This window comes from Triticum dicoccoides, chromosome 7B, assembly GCF_002162155.2.
Source record: "Triticum dicoccoides isolate Atlit2015 ecotype Zavitan chromosome 7B, WEW_v2.0, whole genome shotgun sequence".
NCBI lineage: Eukaryota > Viridiplantae > Streptophyta > Magnoliopsida > Poales > Poaceae > Triticum > Triticum dicoccoides.
Genome location: NC_041393.1, coordinates 604891349 through 604897171, shown reverse-complemented (window position 1 = coordinate 604897171; position 5823 = coordinate 604891349). Strand labels below are relative to the sequence as shown.

The following is a 5823-nucleotide window of genomic DNA, read 5'->3' as shown; positions in this document are numbered from 1 at the left end:
GCCTCGGAGGCACATCCCAGAGGGGGTAGCGGTCCTTCATGAAACCACCCATAAGCTCACCTTTAAGAAACACGACGAGGCTATCTTGAAAGTGAATTTTAAGAAGGTCTACAACAAAGTATGGTCTTTCTCCAACAAATGTTATGCATGAAACATTTAGACCAAAATGGTGTGATTGGATTGCTTGTTTGTTCAATGAGGGAGTGTTGGCATTAAGGTTAATGACTATATTGGCCAATCTCTACTCCTAATGTCTCAGTTGATAGTCTCTGTTCCGGATTTATTTTCGTCCCATCATTTTCGTTCAGTTTTTTTCGTCCTCCTTTCTACCTTGGTTTTTTTGTAGGTTGTTTCGCACCACCCCTCTCGCTAAGAAAAACCCGTATGACACCCCCTCTCCTCTCGATCCAAAGAAAAACCCGTATGACGCCCCCTCCTCTCGATCCAGATGCAACCTCTTTCCCGCTCTGCCGCCGCCCCTACTGCTCCATCGCCGCCCCATCGATCTGTTTCCTACATCGATTGTCAAGAATGCCCCAGCCGCCATAGCGAAGCTCTTCGCCGCCACCAAGATCCGATAGTAGCCTCCGCCGCCGATGTCCGGCTGAGACGCGCCAAGGAGATCCCGCGACCCCGCCATGTGGGTGAGTACCCCTCATTCAGATCTCGATTCGCCCCCACTTGACGGCTTGCTCCCGCCCCCCGTGCAGATCCTCTCCGCGGCCAACGAGCGCTAGCAGCCCACACAGCAATTGGCCGGCTCCTCTACTTGCTCTGGTCCGCTGGTCCACCTGCAGGGCAACGCCGGGTTGCGTCTTCAATTGAATCGAATATGTATGGACTATCCCTCGCCCGCACGTATTGCAGCTAGCCATCCTCGTTTGGCTGCCGCTCGTCCGTCTGCTCTGTGTAGCTCGTTCGGTTGTCGCTCGTTCGTGCTGGCTCTCCCACGGTCTCCACGGACGCCACGACCATGGCCATCACAATCCGTGGCAAGAAGAAGAGCCAGACATGGCAAATCCAGTGGCTAACTTGGCGTGGTTCTATTGGGTACGACAAACACTGGTTTTGGATCTTAGGCCATGAGGCTGTAGCCTGTATCGTACGCATCTTCTCTGTCTATCTTATTCAGTTACAGTTACGCTGATTAATTTGGTGGAATTTTAGTATGTACAACAAATATCCATATTTCTTAGTTACAGTTTAATACTTCTTAATATTTTCTAAATAGATTTATCTACTTTGTTTTTAATACTTCTTAAATGCTTTGTTAAGTGAGAGGATCCACTGATTTGTCCCTACTTGACATGAGGTTTAGCTTTAATTGGGATAAGCCTAAGCTAAACACCCTGGCCACGGGGCCCACTGTCGATTTTCTTAGTCGGTGGTTGAACGCCGGTAAGCATATGGCATGACGGCAACGAAATCACGTGATCAAGCTATGGAGGCAAGGCACGGGTGCGGGGGAACTCCGGTGCAAGGCTGCACCGACATAGGGTGCATGGAGCACGCGGGCTCTGGAGTCGTGATGGGGGCGGCGAATAAGGCGGTGGTGGCCAACGACCGGTGATGGACGGGACGGTACCGACGAGGTGTAGGGGCATGGATCGGGTCCGGCGCGAGCGGATCCAGGGCAGGCGAGTTCCGGTGGCGGCCCACGGCGGCGACGCTCGAAGGTCCAATGGTCGGCCATGGAGGCCCCTTGACAGGAAAGAGAGAGAGATGAGTTGAGAGATGCAGAAGGAAGGAAGAAGAAAAGAGGAAGAAGAGAAGGCATAGGGCTCCAGCGGGATCCCGTGGTGCTCGCCGGTGGCGGCCAGGTCGCCGGAGGCGGTAGTGGGGAAGATCGGGCGGGAACAGAGAAGGAGCTCCTCTTCTCACGCGCCCGGGGAGGTGGCCTTTGGTACGGGAGTAGAGGGGCAAAGTTTCATTTTTATATTTGTTTTTATTGTTATTAGGCTCGAAATGTAAGTGAAAGAAAGAGAGGTGAGAGTCTATTTACATTTTTATTTTCATAGAGATGGGTCCCACCCATAAGTGACATATCCAGACAAGGGCAAAATAGTCCAGGAAAGGTCTCGAACACGGTCAAAGGCCTTTAACTGGACGGAAACGGCACAGAAGGGTATTTCCATAAGGGCACCAGACAGAAGAGGGGCAACTTTGAACATTGTTTTTATATAGGGTTAAAGATGAGGCCGGGCAGAAATTGGGGGGGGGGGGTGTAAATATCCAAATATCTGTTACTGCCATCAATTCACTCTTTAGTTGGCATTTTAATTAATATTGTCTTACAATTAACAATGAAAGTATGTTTTTTTTACTAAATCTATTTTTTCCTTATAAGGTTGTTGAGAGTGTGGGAGAGGGCGTGACCCAGCTTGTGGCAGGTGATCATGTCCTGCCAGTGTTCACTGGCGCATGCAAGGATTGTGCTCATTGCAAGTCAGAGGAGAGCAACATGTGTTACCTCCTCAGAATCAATGTCAACCAAGGCATGATGACTGGTGACCGGTGACGGGCAGTCCTGCTTCACCGTCGGTTGGAAGCCTATATTCCGCTTCGTCAGAACCTCTACCTTCAGCGAGTACACAGTGATCCATGTTGGGTGCCTAGTGAAGATCAACCCGGAGGCACCTCCGGACAAAGTTTGTGTTCTGAGCTATGGTATCTCAACTGGTAAGCGATTGGTCTGATTGATATTTCCCAATGAAATGCCATATTTATAATGCCTTAATGATGAGTTACTGAAAAGCCTTATTTCATCAAGTCTTGGTGCAACTCTCCCTAAAACAAAAAGGTTCGATGGTGGAAATTATCGTTCTTGGAGCTATAGGTCTTGTCGTAAGTGATGAGGGATATTTATCTTCCACATTGTACTACTGCAGGTTGATGAGAATTATTATCTATAACCATGACTGATTGATTATATCATCAACGGCGCGTGTTGCCGTGCCCGTCTATTTTAGTACTATAATGTCCATGATTGATACAAGTATATGAAAGGTTGCATTTTAATAAGGCTGACACATATATAATGAAGCAGAGTCAATATTTTAGTCATGTTGTCCAGATCTAGAGAATAATGTGTTATTTATTTTTCAATTTGACAACATGGCATCTGAAGGTCCAATGTGTATGATATGTACATACATTGCTCATGTGCAGGATTAAAAAAAAGATGCCCTTGCTGCTCGCCAAACACGGTGTTTCCCCGGGAGTGACATGGACACTCTATGCCCTTGCTGCTCGCCAAACACGGTGTTTCCCCGGATGTGATCTCTGCGGTGATGAGGTCATGCAGGTATGACCTCTGATCATATGCCTTAGGTAATGCTTCAGAAGCTATTCATTGTATTTTAGTTTTGGTTAGGTAGGTATGATGTCCATTATAAGCTCATATTTATTTGGGTTCTTCAAGCATTGTGCAAGAATTATTAAAAAATACCCCTAATTTTTTATCTAAAGTAGTTAGTAGTAATATTGTACTCATGATTATCAGCAACAAAAAGCCCATCTACTTTAGCCACATTTCTCCCCCACATATGGGCTGGATTTTGGAGAATCCAGACTGTCCAGACGGTTGGAATTTGAGAAGCCCGTTGGGCGCCCATTTGATGTCAGAGCATGCCCGGACGTAAGAGGTAGAAATGAGCTTGGCCCTTGGAGATGACCTTAACTATTTATTTGATTCATTTATGTGCATTATAGCACATAGCAACGCACTTTACCTAAAAAAGAACCTACCTGACTGAAGCCATCTCTTGTTTCCACTCCTTCCTGACCTAGCAAAATGGCCCGCTTAGGCCGGCGGTGGACATAAGAAGCATGACGAACATTGAGCTATAGAGGAACATTATGAAAGGTATGTACGGTAATCCATGGCCACACACCAACATATGGTTTGCACTGTCGTATATGTTCTAACCCAAACAAATTCGTTCAATGTGGATTGAACAATGATGCACCGTGATACAGAGGTTGGACATGCTAGAGGAGACCATATGCCAAGACAAAACGCATCGGCCATCAATGAGGAGTTGGACCTCCCACGAGGTTTTTTTTTTGAATTAGACCCGCTCACCAGGCTAATTGCAAGCATCGGGTAATTGTTGTGATTTTTGCATGTATGTGTCTGGTTATTCTGAAGCTATTTAATATATTAATGGTGTCAAGAGGAGAAGTCCAGGTTCCTCATGTCAAGTACAAGTTTCTCTCCAAAGAAAATTGTCTTTATACAATAAGATAGTACTTACTGTGTTTTTTGCATGACGTCATGGTTCTTCCTTGGATTACAGGGTTTGCGCCAATGGCTGCAAGCCGAGGTTGCCTTAGTTGTCACTGACATTTGGGCACTACATTTTGGTCCTTATTTCGGTGAGAAGATGATCATAGTTCTTCTATTTTGATTAACCGTGTTATGATAAATACAAAGAATCTCATGTTTTGCGTGTGTATCAAAGAAACAAGCATCAACTGCTGCTGAACAACAATAAAGTTTGGCTACTTAGGCTGTAACAGAAATATGGAGAATGATTTGAGGGATTGTAAATGGTTGAGATAGAGAATCATTTGAGCCAATGTAAATGGCTAAGATAGCAACATATGCACATCTGATATTGATTCGGTTTTCTATGAAAGATTTTGCATTACAGGCACCAGCGGAGGGTCCCGGCCCCCTTTTCATGTGAAACATTGCAAGGATAAGCTTGTCCTAATACTAAACTCGTTGTTAATCTTTCAGCCACTCTAATCTTTCTAGTCTTTTTGGCCCTGCCTTCAATTTTGTTCACGCCCAGTCACTGATTACAGGGATCTCCTGCTTGGTGAAAGTTGTGGTGTCAATGAGAAGGGCAAGGAGCACGAGCATGTGAGAGAAATAAGGGAGTGCAGAGAGCAGGGACTGGATGCTCCGTCATGAAGTGGTGTCATAGTAGCTAGCTAAAGGGACGACGATGCATGCATTCATTTGCATAACAGAATACAAATATGTTGCATGAGTCATCAATTCAAGTGAGAAGAAATTGTTTCATGTCATTTGTACTGGACAAAAGCGGAAACAAATTGTCTTTATAACAGCTAATCCAACAACACAAATACTTTTCTAGCTATTTTTCTTTGTATGGATGATTTTAATCCTGACATAGGAGGGTTCGTGTGATTGAAACTATCAGCTCTCATGCAATGCTTAAAAAAGAAAAATGAGAGCAATTTGGGATTTTTGAAGTATTACATTACATTTGCTAAATTGTATGGGGGAAATTGTTTACATTGTCATAACTTTTAGGAGGGACTTGATGGCTAATGTTGGAAGAAATTCCAAAAAGTTGGATGACTAATGTTGGAAGACATTCAGAGTTAGGGACGATGAGAATTCCTATGGTAATTTAACGAACTTGGAGAAAACATATGTAAATTTGAGCTGGGTGGTAATGTAGAGCTGAAGCCAAACGTCATCTGTTGGTCCGTTTGTTAGGGGTGATGGGACAACAATTTGATAGACTTGGAGGGAACACGAGGTAGATTTAGAGTGGGGTGACAACATAGCGAACTAATAAGACAATGGTCAAAGAGCTAAAATTGAAAGCCTCGTGATAAATTCATTTGTTGGCCCATGGAAACACACGGGCATTATACTAGTACTCCAAAGTGGAAGAGTGTGCGGCATGGGGACTGGCTGTTCCCACCTGTTTTGTAATATTTTTGCCGAAACGCCTACTATCCCCACATCACATGCTAAGGGATTGTCAGGCTAGTCGTAATGAAGAGTATCGTATATTAGTATTATGCATATGATACTAGTGTATGATACTACTTCCGTAA

General features: G+C 44.8%; 1 long non-coding RNA gene across 6 annotated transcripts; it reads left to right on the top strand.

The window, feature by feature from the left end:
- The first annotated feature begins 420 nt into the window (after positions 1 to 420).
- On the top strand, positions 421 to 5232 carry LOC119337751. Of its 6 annotated transcripts, none has more exons than XR_005163598.1 (6): positions 421 to 644; positions 711 to 1050; positions 2348 to 2679; positions 3169 to 3304; positions 3503 to 3865; positions 3979 to 5232. It is a non-coding gene; the product is annotated as an uncharacterized LOC119337751 (long non-coding RNA). The 6 variants fall into 6 exon arrangements; XR_005163599.1 differs by having other exon boundaries at positions 421 to 1050; positions 3503 to 3644; positions 3790 to 3865; XR_005163600.1 differs by having other exon boundaries at positions 421 to 1050; positions 3979 to 4105; positions 4299 to 5232.
- The last annotated feature ends 591 nt before the right edge of the window (positions 5233 to 5823 follow it).